This window comes from Bubalus bubalis, chromosome 8 (assembly GCF_019923935.1).
Source record: "Bubalus bubalis isolate 160015118507 breed Murrah chromosome 8, NDDB_SH_1, whole genome shotgun sequence".
Classification (NCBI taxonomy): Eukaryota; Metazoa; Chordata; class Mammalia; order Artiodactyla; family Bovidae; genus Bubalus; species Bubalus bubalis.
In genome coordinates, this window is record NC_059164.1 from 98,756,329 (window position 1) to 98,772,565 (window position 16,237).

Below are 16,237 nucleotides of genomic sequence, written 5' to 3' on the forward strand. Positions count from 1 at the left end.
AATACAATAGTACTCTTCATGACTTTCACTCCAGGGACACTCTATTTCATTATGCTAATAACCAATCTTAACTTTTGATTCAAAACAATAATGTAGTGATGGTTGCATAACCAAATGCTCTACTTAGAAGTTAACATTTTCCAAACCCACTTCTGATTTGTTGTTCCTACTGAATTCTACACAAAGCGAATGAAAATGTAACTCCACAAGATCATTTTACTCCTAGTTAATATTTTCTAATACTAATAACTAATTCCAAAGAAAATCTATTGAAATCGAGGTGTTTATACACTGCTGATGGCATTATAAATTCATTCAATTCTTTTGAAAATCAGTAACCATGCAAATTATATAATGAAGTCCTCTGCTCCAGTGTTTTTATGTCTGGAAATACAGCTAAGGCAAATAATTTAGCTAAAAGAAATGTAAGCTAGTTCAACTTTACCTAGCACCTGAGAGTCCAATTAATACCAATTTTGCGGTCAACTTAAACAGGCTGAACTCTGGTTTCAGTGAGTGTGAAGATCGGTATTTCCATGAATGAGATGGTCTCCCACTACTCTGCAAGTGTCATCTATGTAGCAGAATAACTAATAGCAACTACATAACAAAATTTTATCAAAGATATGAATAAGTCACATACAAACAGAATTCTGCATTCTAAACTCTCATCATTGGAACAGGAAGCCTCCAAAACAAAAAGGTCAAAATCATGACCAGTAACTTTTAGGAGAATAACTGAAATACAAAAGAATGGAAAGAACTCTGAGACTCAATGAACATGACGGAGTTAGCAGTCCTACAGTACTGAATAAAAGATGCTTACAATTTTCTCATGGATTAGCTAAGAAATATGATGTCAGTTTTTTGCCCAATTCATAAAGAATATTAATGGCAGAGTTAATTAACAAAATTAAGCAGACCACGACCAAAACTGGACATGGTAAAACATCCCAGCGAAAACGGATGAGTCAACTCTTCTTGACAAAATTCCAGTGTACAGTATATAAGAAAAGTGAGTTTGTATAGGCAAGTTCAAATGAAAACTAGCAAACACCAGAACTATACATAGGTAAATAAAACTAATTCCTTTAAAAAGACAGTGAAAAACACCAATGTTGTGGTAAGTAAACTAATACAAAAAAGTAAAATATAAAAAAACTGAAAGGAAACACTGTAAAACAAAATTTTTAACAAACATCACCATTGGGAGACTTGTCTTCTACATGTCATTTTCACATCTTCTACAAGGAATATATGCTGCCAATATTTAATTTTACTTTTACTAGTTAGTAAAACTGATCAAGATTAACACACAATAAGGGTACCTATTAACTTTGTTTCCACCTGTTAGGATCATAGTGGCAACCACTATAAATAATTTTTATACCTTCCAGATATACCCAATGTATATATAAATATATGTTCATAAGCATCTTTTAACTGAAAATGAAAAGGACTGTGTGCACTGTTCTGAACCTTTTTTACTTTACACTACAAATTTTTCTATCTTAATACATTTACCTCTACTTTCTTTTCCATGGCTGTAACATATTCCATCATATAGATGCACACATAATCTAGTAAACTCTGCTGACATGAATTTCAGCAGTTTCAGCCTTTTGGTATTACAATACTGCAATGCACACTCTTCCACGTATGTTTTGGTATGTTAGTATTATCAGAAACAAACCAATCTCCAAAATTCAGTCTGCTGAATAATAAATTCACTGAAATTACCAAATTTACATATTCATCTCAAAGATCTCAACAAATCAGACACATGACCCTGATTATATTTTATATCAATATATACCATATTGGCTTACTGTAACATTGCTATAACACATGTATTTAGAGTACAGTCTATATGTATAAATATATTTATTAATTTAAAAATATATCTGTATTTACAGCTACCTATATGTATAAATGGGCTTCCCAGGTGGCACTAGTGGTAAGGAACCACCTGCCAATGCAGGAGACACAAGAGACGCGGGTTTGATCCATGGGTTGGGATGATCCCCTGAAGGAGGTCGTGGCAACCCACTCCAGTATTCTTGCCTGAAGAACCCAATGGACAGAGGACCCTGATGGGCTACAGGCCATAGGGTTGCAAAGAGTTGGACACAACTGAAGTGACTTAACACACACATGTATAAATACTTATATTTGTTAATATAGTAATAAATAGAGAAATCTCATTTATAAATAGTTATTTATAAATATTTCTATAAGCATTTTATATTTATTAGTAAATATATGTTAGTTTTGTATTTCCAGTCATTAAATTTTTTGTCTTTTGTAGCAAGGTTTAGGCCACTCTTTCCAGTTCTTTCACATTCTTGTTTGAATGAAATATTTCATTACTCCACTCTCTAGGTAATTTTATTATTATTCCCCAAGGCCTCAATCAAGATAACATTCTTAATTTTTATAGCAATTAAAAAAATATTAGCATGTCTCAGCAATAGCTGCTCTAGATATTTTTCAGCACATATCTATGGTAAATGCATGTAATATTTACACTGAAATATTAATAATAATGATTGTGAAATGTTTTTCTGAATATTAAATATGTTCATAAAAAAAGTCAACCAACCTATGACCCTTAGCTTCCAATATTCCTTAAAATAAAGGGGGGGGAACTGTGAATCAAATCCCATCAAAAATCTTTAAAAGTTATTAAAATAATTCCATCCAATATACATAACTGCAAATTTTTTAAAACTTATAAAAATTTTTAATTAAAAAAAAATTTATTAAAAAACAAATGCTGGTAGATGCACTTTGAAACTGACAAAAGAACCCTAAAACTATTAAAATGCTAGAAGGAAACACAAAATAACCGTTAAATAACTTTTTAAAAGATTATAAAGAAATCAGAAAGTGCTGGGGGAAAAAACATAACTCTTCAAAGAATGGGAAAGAAATCAGAGTAAACTGAAAAATTTTATTATAAAATAATGTTATTTTGTCTATACTCATTAAAAAAATGTTTTCTTGAATAGACTGATACAAAAAAACTGGTAAATGTGACAAGTCAGCCTTGTAGATCAATTGACCTAGAGCCAGTATATTTGTAGAACATATTCCTAGAAGTGAAACTGCTGGATCAAGAATGTTACATGCAATTTTTAGTTTTAACAAACACTGCCAAATCACCCTTTAAAAAGTTGCACCAATCTACATTCTCACTAAAATCTATTAGAATCAAACATTTTAATCTTTACCAATCTAAAAATGTAAATACTGGAATCACTATTATTTTTAATTTGCATTTTTAAAAATGTGGATGAGAGTGTATGTATGTATTTTAAGTTGTGAAGAAATATAAAACATTTATATAATGAATTTTAAAGTATACAACAATATAAAAACAAGTTACATATTAATAAGAAATCAAGACAACATGCAAAAATAATGAAGATGCTATTTATTTTAGGATTTTGGAATTATATGTTTTTTCCACTCATTTTTCAAGATTTTCTCCAATGTTATCATTATGCTCATTTTCTATCAACAAAAAGTTCTCTAATAGCCTGGGAGTAAAAAATAATCACAGTTTTTTTGCCACCCAGGCTTTTTATTTCCTGTCAATGGCCCACCCAGTTTTCAGTTGCCCTGTGCCAAAACTTGAACATAATCTTCAATTTAGCAGTCTTATTATACTTAAGCATGCATACAAATTACCTATCTTATTAAAAAATGTAGGTTCTGATTCTATAGGTAAGATAGGGTATTAAAATTTGCATTTCTAACAACCTCCCAGGTTATGCCAATGCCTTATACTCCATTCTTCAAGTCACTCTTCAGAATGAGAACCTTTAAATCTGCTACTGCCTCCTGTTCAAACTGAAGCTCCTTCTTGGTATTCAGAACCTTCCCTGTAGTTGACCCTTGATCAACATGGGTTTGAACTGGGGATCCACTTATACATGGATTTTTTTTCCCCCAATAAACACTACAGTACTATATACCACCCACTGAAATAGTTAACCCTTGAACAACATGGGTTTGAAAAGCACAGATCCACTTACACAGGAACTTTTTTCAACAGTAAATGCTACAGCACTACATGATCTGCTGCTGGCTGAATTCACAAATGCAAAGCCTCAGATACAGAGAAATCTGGGACATGGAAGAAAGAACCACATATATGGAGGGTCAACTATAACTTGGCTTCCCAGGTGGCACCAGTGGTAAAGAACCTGCCTTCCAATGCAGGAGACATAAGAGACGTGGGTTCCATCCCTGGGTGGGGAAGATCCCTGGGAGTAGGAAATGGCAACCCACTCTAGTATCCTTGCCTGGAAAATTCCACAGACAGAGGAGCCTGGCGGTCCACAGTTCACAGGGTCGCAAAGAGTCAGACACGACTGAAGCAACTTAGCATGCAACTATAACTTAAACACAGATTTTCTCTTTTTTAATTTTCTTTATACTTGGATTTGACTGCATGGAGGGTCAGTGTCCCTAATCTCCACACTGTTCAAGGTTCAACTGTATTATTTTTTTCACAAGGCTACACAAATTAATCCTGCCTACATTCTTTAATTACGCATTTTCTGGATTCCTACAGTACCTCTCCATTAGGCAATCTGTCTTATACTATTAGAAACACTGCAGAAGTGTTCATCTTGTGTCCATGAAGTACCTTGAAAACACAGATTTTCCTCCTATTTAATGCACAGCAATATGCCTGGCATACAATTCCTATTCAGTCTAAATTTATCCCGAGAATCATACTTTATGAGTGACTTTTTAAGAATAATAAAAACACACCACCATACTTCACCTTGGAGTAGTAATATTTCAAGGTCAATCTGCCATTAGTGTAAGCACAAATTACAGTGCCAACATTAAAGCCTAGTGAGTTGACGATATTAAATGTTGTTTAAAACTATACAAAATGTCAAATGAGACATAAAAATTAAGAATTTATGGGAAATAAAAAATTATAAGGAGAGGAATAAAGAATGAATGTCAATGATGCTCTACAAACCAATAATAAGGAACATGAACCAAACAGAATGGGTGGGGCAGGCAGCAAGGAGAGAGTTCCACAGGGAGAGTTAGGTGGTATTCCAATAGAGTCAAAAAGTAAGTAGAACATACATTCTTTTCAAGCATCCATAGAACATTCTTCCAGATAAACAATATCCTGGGCCATAAAACCTCAACAAATTTCAAAGAACTGATATCATAAAGAGCATGTTCACTGACCAAAATGGACTCCAACTTACAATGTATCAAATACGAAATTCAGCAAAAGCAGTGCCCAGAGGAAAATCAGTTCAGTTCAGTTCAGTCGCTCAGTCCTGTCTGACTCTTTGCGACCCCATGAATAGCCAGCACGCCAGACCTCCCTGTCCATCACCAACTCCCGGAGTTCACTCAGACTCATGTCCATCGAGTCAGTGATGCCATCCCAGCCATCTTATCCTCTGTCGTCCCCTTCTCATCCTGCCCCCAATCCCTCCCAGCATCAGAGTCTTTTCCAATGAGTCAGCTCTTCGCATGAGGTGGCCAAAGTACTGGAATTTCAGCTTTAGCATCATTCCTTCCAAAGAAATCCCAGGGCTGATCTCCTTTAGAATGGACTGGTTGGATCTCCTTGCAGTGCAAGGGACTCTCAAGAGTCTTCTCCAACACCACAGTTCAAAAGCATGAATGGCCCTAAATGTTTATTTAGGAGAAAAAAAAGGCCTTAAACTGATCATCCTAGCTCCTATTGCAAGAAACTACAAAGAAGAGGAAAATTAACTCAAAGCAAGCATAAAAAAGAAAATAATAAAGACAGAGATCAATAAAATTGAAAACAGAAATAAGAGAAAATAATGAAACAAAGAGCTGGTTCTTTGTTTCAAATAAACTTATAAACCTCGAGCAAGACTAACAAAAACAAAAAGAAGAAAGACTTGAATCTTAACTATCAGAAGGAAATAGGGGATTATCACTACAGATTTCTCAGTCATTAAAATAATAATAAGGAAATATTGAGAACAACTTCATACTCATAAATTCAACTTAGAAACAATTATTTAAAAACCACACATCATGTTGAGGAATATAACAAATATATATCAACTAGACATCAGGTGATCATTCTGAAATGGATAGGAATACAAAAGCACTATGTTGTATATAACAGGAACTAACAACAGGGTTGGAGGTCAGTAACACTTCAAAAACAAACAAACTCATTTAAAAAAAGAGATCTATGGTTACCAGAGTCAGGGAACAGGGGATGTGGGGGGTGAATTGAATGAATGTGATCAAAAGGTACCAATTTTCTGTTTTAAGATAAATAAATACTAAGGATGCAACATACAACATGATGAAGACAGTTAACATTGCTGTATGTTATATATGAAAGCTGTTAAGAAAGTAAATCCTAAGAGTTCTCATCACAAGGAAAAAATTTTTCCTATTTCTTTAATTTTGTATCTGCTTGAGATGATGGATGTTCACCAAATTTATTCTGATAATCATGTAAGTGAAATCATTATGCTGTACATCTTAACCTTACACAGTGCTCTATGTCAATTATATCTCAATAAAACTGACAGAAAAAAACACTTTTTTAAAAAAACTACATTATCACCAAAACTCAATAAAAGATGAAAGAGATCATTCAAATAGTCCTGCTAGTAAAGTAATGCTCAAAATTCTCCAAGCCAGCCTTCAACAATATGTGAACCATGAACTTCCTGATGTTCAAGCTGGTTTTAGAAAAGGCAGAGGAACCAGAGACCAAATTGCCAACATCCGCTGGATCATCAAAAAGCAAGAGAGTTTCAGAAAAACATCTATTTCTTCTTTACTGACTATGCCAAAGCCTTTGACTGTGTGGATCACAATAAACTGTGGAAAATTCTGAAAGATACAGGAATACCAGACCACCTGACCTGCCTCTTGAGAAATCTGTATGCAGGTCAGGAAGCAACAGTTAGAACTGGACATGGAACAACAGACTGGTTCCAAATAGGAAAAGGAGTATGTCAAGGCTGTATATTGTCACCCTGCTTATTTAACTTATATGCAGAGTACATCATGAGAAACGCTGGGCTGGAAGAAACACAAGCTGGAATCAAGATTGCCGAGAGAAATATCAATAACCTCAGATATGCAGATGACACCACCCTTATGGCAGAAAGTGAAGAGGAACTAAAAAGCCTCTTGTTGAAAGTGAAAGTGAAGAGTGAAAAAGTTGGCTTAAAGCTCAACATTCAGAAAACTAAGATCATGGCATCCGGTCCCATCACTTCATGGGAAATAGGTGGGGGAACAGTGGAAACAGTGTCAGACTTTATTTTTTTGGGCTCCAAAATCACTGCAGATGGTGACTGCAGCCATGAAATTAAAAGACGCTTACTCCTTGGAAGGAATGTTATGTCCAACTTAGATAGCATATTCAAAAGCAGAGACATCACTTTGCCAACAAAGGTCCGTGTAGTCAAGGCTACGGTTTTTCCTGTGGTCATGGATGGATGTGAGAGTTGGACTGTGAAGAAGGCTGAGCGCCGAAGAATTGATGCTTTTGAACTGTGGTGTTGGAGAAGACTCTTGAGAGTCCCTTGGACTGCAAGGAGATCCAACCAGTCCATTCTGAAGGAGATCAGCCCTGGGATTTCTTTGGAAGGAATGATGCTAAAGCTGAAACTCCAGTACTTTGGCCACCTCAGGCGAAGAGTTGACTCATTGGAAAAGACTCTGATGCTGGGAGGGATTGGGGGCAGAAGGAGAAGGGGACGACAGAGGATGAGATGGCTCGATGGCATCACTGACCCGATGGATGTGAGTCTGGGTGAACCCCGGGAGTTGGTGATGGACAGGGAGGCCTGGCGTGCTGCTATTCATGGGGTCGCAAAGAGTCGGACACGACTGAGCGACTGAACTGAACTGAACTGATAAGCATTATCAGGCCTTCCTGGTGGCTCAGATGGTAGAGCGTCTGCCTGCGATGCAGGAGACCCAGGTTTGATTCCTGGGTAGGGAAGATCCCCTGGAGAAGGAAATGGCAATCCACTCCAGCACTCTTGCCTGGAAAATCCCATGGACGGAAGAGCCTGATAGGCCACAGTCCATGTGGTCCCAAAGAGTCGGATACGACTGAGCGACTTCACTATAAACATTAAAAAAAAAAAAAAAAAAATTGACTCCATAGTTCAGAACTCAGGAAAAAGACATTCCCAGGCCCAGATGGCTTCACTGGAGAATTTTACCAAAAATTTAAAGAATTAGTTTTATTTTTATATTACCTTCCAGAAAAGAGGAGGAACTCTTCCTAACTCATTTTATGAGGTGAGTATCACTGTGGCATCAAAACCAGACAAACACAGTACCAAAAAACATAAACAAAAACTTCAGACCACTATTTCTCATGAACTTAAGATGCAAAATTCCTAAACAAAATATAAGCAAATAAAATCCAGAAACATCTAAAAAGATTAGTGGACTTATTCTAGGAAAGCAAGGCTGGTTCAACAGTGGAAAATCAATCACTGTAATCCACCAAATAAAAGGGCTAAAGAAGAAAAATTACGTATCATATCAATGGAAAGAAAAGCATTTATCAAAATTCAAAATAAAAATTCTCAGTAAACTAGGAATAGAGGAGAACTTCCTAAATTTGGTCAAAAAAAATAAATAAAGTCGATTAAAAAAAAAAAACCCATGGATAACATCACAACTTAATGGCAAAAACTATGTTTCCCACATAAGCTCAAGTACAAGGCAAAGATGGCCAATCTCACCAATCTTTTTCAAGATTGGAAGTTCAGCAAACAAGGTTAAGAAAAGGAAATAAAGGCAAACAGATTGAACAGAAGAAAAAAATCTGTCCTTGTTTGCAGATAACGTGACTTTTCATTTTGAAAATACTGAGTAATCTATAAAAAAAAATGAACTAATAAATAAGTTCTGCAAGGTCAAATGATAAAAGATTAACACATAAAAATCAACCATAGTTCTATATACTAATAATAAACATATGAAAACCTAAGTTACAAACACAATGTCATTTAAAAATCACTCCAAACAAAATGAAATACTTAGGTATAAATCTAACAAAATGGGCAAGGTCTATATATTGAAAATTACAAAATGCTGATGAAAAAAATTTTTAAAAGACCTAAAGAACTATGTTCAATGACTGGAAGACACAACACAGTGAAGAACAATACTCCATAAATAATATATGTAATTGATATAGATGTAATTCTTAGCAAGTCACAGAAAGATTTTTTTACAGGTATAAAAAAGCTTATTCTAAAATCTGTATGGAAAGAAGATCCTACAAGACCTAAAACCTTAAGACCTAAAGAATCAAATTGTGTAGTAAGCCTGATATTGAGGCTTACTACAGAGCTACATTACTCAAAACAGTGTAGTACTGATGGAGATAGACAGACACATGGATGGATAGAATGGAACAGAAAACCCAGAAATAGGTCCACACAAATATGTCCAAGTAATTGTTGACAACAATATGCAAAGCAATTCAACAGGGGAAAGATAGACTTTTCAACAGAAGGTTCTGGAACAAATGGACTAAGAAGAAAAAAAAAAATCAACTGAAACCTCCTATCTTATACAAAAAGTAGCTCAAAATGGATCATACACTAAATGTAAAATGAAAGACAATAAAATTTCTTGGAAAAAATTTAGAAAGAAATCTTCAAGACTCAGGACTAGGACTAGGACTAAGTTCTTAGACTTGTAGCAAAAAGCACAATACATAAAACAGAATTAACATAGTGGCCCTCATCAAATTATAAGTTTTTTCTATGAATGACCCTATGAAGATGAAAAGACAAGCTACATACTGGGAAAAAAAATCTGCAAACCACGTACTTGACAAAGTACTCATATCTAGAATATATAAAGAACCCTCACAACTCAAGAGCAAAAATATCAAGTTGGAAAATGGGCAAAAGACATCAGACATTTCACCAAAGAGGATATACAAATGACCAATAAGGACATGAAAAGGGGTTCTACAACTTTAACCATAAGGAAATGCAAATTAAAACTACAATGAAATATTACACATCTATTTGAATGACTATAATAAAAAATAGGGATAATACACACCCACTCTGATTAAAATGCAGAGAAACTGAATCACTCATACAATGCTTGCAGAAATGCAACATCATAGAGCAACTCTAGAAAATAGTCTTACAGCTTCTTCTAAAACTAAATATGCACTTATCTGATGATCAAGTAAGTGTGCTCTTGGGAATTTATCCCCCCAAAATGAAAACTGTGTTTTCACAGTTTTCACAAGCAAAAATGTGTCCACAAATGCTCACAACAACTCAACTAGGAAAAGCAAAAAAACTACAAACAAGCCAAATAAACAAATTGTGATATATCCACACCATTAAATATTACTCAGCAAATTAAAAAAGAACATATGATATACACAACATAGATGGATTCAGAAATTATTCTTACAGATCAACCCAAATCTAAGTCTGCACAGCCAACAGAAATCAGGCCTATCTTCAAAACTTAGGAAGAACCAAAAAGTTAAACAGGGTATTCTAAGATTCAGAAAGTTGACAAGTAGCAAAGTCTTTGTTTCAGTCTATCAAAGAGTATCAAAATTATCCATCCATTGAGCATCTAAGAATGTGAACTTTTATGAGCTCACTTTTCTACTTCCTTCCCACAATTCCTATTATCTCTATTTCTCTACTATTTTCTCCCAATATACCCTTTCTCCCAATTTTCATTTTTAAACCTGTATTTTATCAATTCCAATCATTAAAAAAAAAAATTCAAACTTGTTGGCCAAATTTTTTTCTTATATACTTTCTTGTGAATATGCTTTTACATAAATTTTCAATATGTAGGTACCTACTATTCTCTAAGTAGGTAAGGATAATAAAATAGTTCTCCAGTAAATAATTTTCAAATGCCTAATAAAGCCATTTTTGTTAATAGCTTGATGGTAACAACATATGATAGATTAATTTGAAATATATTTTGGAGCTCAGAAGTCAACATCTCACTTTAAAATATAATCCACAGTTACCCAAATCATTTATTCACTTAAAAATTACCCAGATCTGAGCTACACCACTTTTTAAAAAACCACTGTTTAAAAACAGCTACAAACTGTTTTAAACAGTTTAAGGCTTAACCATATAAAGGTATTCCCTGAACTCAATATGAATCCTTTTTTTCCCAAAGATCAGAAAAGGTAAGAGAAATAAAATAAAAAACTTAAACCCTCAAAGGACTGCAACATGGAGGGAGAAACAGTAGCAATGGTGCTAAGGTCCAAGTTTATGAAAGTTTATAAAACCTGTAACAGCAAACTAAGTCAGTGCATTTTTGCTTGTGTATTTGTTTGCTGGGTTTTATGTTCAAGCAGACTTTCAATGTGAAATTTTCAATCCCTTTTCTTTTCTACCAGATACAAATTGCCTTTACTTTAAATTTTAAAATTTTACATTAGTAACAGAATGATTTATAAAATATACTATTAGTAGTCCTAAATATTAAGTAGTAAATAAAAGATAAACTCTTATACTTTTTAAACTCCTCCAAAATTCTCCCAGACAATATACAGAAAGCATAAGATGCCTATATAGTACCATGAGAAGAAAAGATGCAAGTCAAAAGGTTAAAAAAAAAGGAAAAGAAAAAGACAACTCAGGGTTTCAGAAAGTGAATACTAATAAGCATAACAACATAAAAATATTAAATTTCGGGAAAAAAATCCTTTTATATTACATAACACCAAAATTATTTTTAGAGACTATATAATGGATTAAAATAATTGAAACTGTTAGAACAAAGGAAAAAGTAAGATAAGACAGCAATGTCAAAGAGAAATAAAATGCAAACCACATATGTAATTGTAAATTTTCTACTAGGCACACTGAGAAAAAGAATAGGTAATTTATCTAACCCAATATATCCAAAATATTATCAATTCAACATGTAATCATTAATTTACACTTAGCGCACAACTTAATTCAGACTAGCCACATTTCAAATGCTCAAAAGCCAACACATAGCTCATGGGTAACACAATAAACACCACAACTCTGAAACAGCTTGAGAAAACAGGCACATATATATATATATATATATACACACACACACACATATATCTTCAGACCAATCTCTTGGTACAAATCTATGGTCCTAAGTACTAAAATATGAAAAGATCTGATATCAGTAGTAACATACACACAATATCCCAACTTGTAATATGACTGCTGATCCCAGTATAAAAGAACATTCTGCAAGGGAATCAAAAGAAAACTGATTAAAGAACATCTGCTTCAGAGAATAGAAGTGAAAAGATAAAAGGAATGAACTATGAAGTTCTTTTTTCAACCAATCTCCAAGCGTCTCTACATGTTGCAATAAATACAGTGTAACTCTTCTAGAAATCATAAGCATTATGACAAGTACATTCAGAATACCCAAAAAACATATCTTTCATTTTCCCCACAATTTTACACATGATTTCCCTATTTCTATAAATTACCCTTTTGCTGTCATGTTCAGTATCATTCTGTTGGAAACTTTATCAACAAAAGTAAAACCAACTCACATCACAGATGGCAGAATGGACTATCAAGATATCTGAAAGTAGAGTTTAGAGTATAAAATACTAATTCAAACAGAGCCAAATTTCTTAAGAAATACAATACATCCATGTGGAAGTAGGGAAAAACAGAGAAAGGGCAGGCGTAGAGGGAGGACACTGAGCTTGGCAGGAGCTGGGGAGGAAGCAAGTGTTGCTAAAGGAGGTTAGAGGCAGTAGTGAAATAACAACAGATTGCTGTTTTATTTGCCACACTGTGTGGCACGTGGGATTTAGTTCCCTGACAAGGGATCAAACCTGTGTCTTCCACATTGGGAGCATGGAATTGTAACCACAGGGCCACCAGGGAAGTCCCAATGGATCTCTAATTTAAAAGGGTGGTCCAGTCTTCCATTCAAAGTAACTTTCTGTAATAGCAACCAACTCATAACCTCTCTTCCCAATTTCCTCTGGTATATAGGTTGTCAGGTCTTTTGTGTGTAGGATGGAGGAGAGGAGGGTGAGTGAGGTGAAAAGCAGGCCATGAGCCATCTGTGACAACTTCCCCACCCACAAACATCGGTATAATCAAAGTCTACGTTAAATATGCCTTAAAGGTTTAATTAAGATAAGATAGACTAGAATAATCTCTCACTAGCTCATGAATATAATGATTGACACCTAGGTAATGAATGTACACTAGGTAAGAAGGGAAGAAACAAAATCAAGGTGGGGGGTGGGGAGGTGGTGGAACAGTGCAAAAGAAAATAGAAATCTGTGGACTGGAGGTCCTAATGACAATAAGACTGATGAGTTGGGGAGTGCCTGGAAGGAGTGAAAAGACATGGTGGTCAGAGAGGGGTTGCATGACTTGAAAATCATGGGAGGCAGGGCTCACATTATTGGTAATAACAAGGTATAAGATATGACCATGTAAAAGCCTTTGACTATGTGGATCACAATAAACTGTGGAAAATTCTGAAAGAAATGGAAATACCAGACCACCTGACCTGTCTCTTGAGAAACCTATATGCAGGTCAGGAAGCAACAGTTAGAACTGGACATGAAACAACAGACTGGTTCCAAACAGGAAAAGGAGTACGTCAAGGCCGTATATTGTCACCCTGCTTATTTAACTTATATGCAGAGTACATCATGAGAAACGCTGCGCTGGAAGAAGCACAAGCAGGAATCAAGATTGCCGGGAGAAATATCAGTAACCTCAGATATGCAGATGACACCACCCTTATGGCAGAAAGTGAAGAGGAACTAAAAAGCCTCTCGATCAAAGTGAAAGAGGAGAGTGAAAAAATTGGCTTAAAGCTCAACATTCAGAAAACTAAGATCATGGCATCTGCTCCCATCACTTCATGGAAAATAGATGGGGAAACAGTGGAAACAGTGGCTGACTTTATTTTTTGGGGCTCCAAAATCACTGCAGATGGTGACTGCAGCCATGAAACTAAAAGACGCTTACTCCTTGGAAGGAAAGTTATGACCAACCTAGATAGCATATTCAAAAGCAGAGACATCACTTTGCCAACAAAGGTCCATCTAGTCAAGGCTATGGTTTTTCCAGTGGTCATGTATGGATGTGAGATTTGGACTGTGAAGAAGGCTGAGCGCCGAAGAATTGATGCTTTTGAACTGTGGTGTTGGAGAAGACTCTTGAGAGTCCCTTGGACTGCAAGGAGATCCAACCAGTCCATTCTAAAGGAGATCAGCCCTGGGTGTTCTTTGGAAGGAATGATGCTAAAGCTGAAACTCCAGTACTTTGGCCACCTCATGCGAAGAGCTGACTCATTGGAAAAGACTCTGATGCTGGGAGGGATTGGGGGCAGGAGGAAAAGGGGACAGCAGAGGATAAGATAGGTGGCTGGAAGGCATCACCAACTCGACGGACGTGAGTTTGAGTGAACTCCAGGAGTTGGTGATGGACAGGGAGGCCTGGTGTGCTGCGATTCATGGGGTTGCAAAGAGTCGGACATGACTGAGCTACTGAACTGAACTGAACTGATGGGGACTTCCCTGGCTGTCCAGTGGTTAGGATTCCTCACTACCATTAAACGGGGCAGAGGTTCAATCCTGACCTAGGGAACTGGGATCCCACATGCCATGCAGCACAGCTGGGAAAAAAAAAAAAAAAAAGACACGACCATGAAGTAGTGGCTGAGATAGGGTGGAGAGCAAAATCATTAAAGAAGAATTTTAGAACTTAAGAGGTCAAAGTAATAGAAACAACACAAATGGTATACACTGCAACTATCAAGAATTTTTAAACGGATAGTGTTATTAGCAAGAATGACAATATACTATGAGCTAAAAGTCAAGAAAAGATGAGTAGCTCAGAATGCAAGAAATGCCAGCAAACCTAAGGGTTTTTGGACAATATAAACCAGGTTCCCTTTTTGACTCCTAGTCAATGGAAGAGGTCATCATGGGAAATGTAATCTTAAATCTCAGTACATGAAACTCACCACTGACCCTTGATGATAGCATATAAAAATGAAATGAAAAATATTATAGCCAACGCATACAAGGATGACAGTGTCTTCACAACAGTAGGAAGTGGAGAAGTGTTTGGGGGGGGGGGGGGGGACAAACAAGGATACAAGCAATTTTGCTGATGATGGAAAGGACTGAAAAGGTAAGAAACAGAACTTTGTCAGGATTCAAGTGTGAGACATGAACTGTCACTTGGGAGAATGGCAGTAACTGACATTAAAAGGGATAAAATATATAATGAGATTTGGACTTCGGGCGAGCAGTGGTGTCAAGCCTGTGACTGCCAGAAGGGGAAATGAGGTGTCAGAAGCTCCCTGTCAATAGAACGTGAGAGTCTGAGGAAGCACTGCCCTTTGTCTCAGTGCAAAGGGCTTTTCCTTCTCCCCTAATGATGGCATAGGAGGAAACTGCAATGTACCCGGGAGGCTGTAGAGTTTTTAAAAATTAATAATATAAAGAGTCTAGAGAATAGTTCCTAAATTCTAATAAACACAAAAATTTAAGCTTTTATCAGCTAATCAAAAGTAAAATATAATTATTATAGGAAAAGAGAGGTGTCTTAACATTTTTCTTTCCTCAGCTTGATGGGTTTCCCAAGTGATTTCCAGGAAAACCAGTACCAAAATGGACTCAGAAAACCCACTTGAGAAGAGGAAGTGGATCTGAGAAGATCAACTTCTATATAGTATGCATCAATCTCAGAAAATTGGCTTTTCCTCCAAAATTGTATCCCCAGCACCACTTAAATTGCTTTCCCCACCCACCTCGCCTCAATGGTGAAATACTTTACTCATTCAACGAGCATATACTGAGCACCTGCTATGTACCAAATATTATTCCCAGAACCTGGGTCTATCAAGGAACAAACATCCCCATCCTAGTAGATGGAGATCGACAACAACCAGTATATACAATAAGTAAGTGGATTATACAATATGTTTGAAGTACTGTATTTTAAGGGCTTCCCAGGTGGCGCTAGTGGTAAGAACCTGCCTACCAATACAGGAGATATCAAGAGCAACAGATTCAATCCCTGGGTTGGGACAATCCCCTGGAGGAGGGCATGGCAGCCCACTCCAGTGTCCTTGCTTAAGAGAATCCCATGGACAAAGGAGCCTGGCGGGCTACAATTCACAGGTTCACAAAGAGTCGGACACAACTGAAGTGACAACTTAT

General features: G+C 36.0%; 1 protein-coding gene and 1 non-coding gene across 8 annotated transcripts in view; one reads left to right on the top strand and one right to left on the bottom strand.

Moving 5' to 3' along the window:
• CNOT4 (CCR4-NOT transcription complex subunit 4) overlaps positions 1–16,237 on the bottom strand; it is a 153,841-nt gene that overhangs the window by 123,443 nt on the left and 14,161 nt on the right. The gene's annotated exons all lie outside the window — the stretch shown is intronic.
• TRNAR-GCG lies at positions 7,931–8,002 on the top strand. The gene has a single exon. It is a non-coding gene; the product is annotated as a tRNA-Arg (tRNA).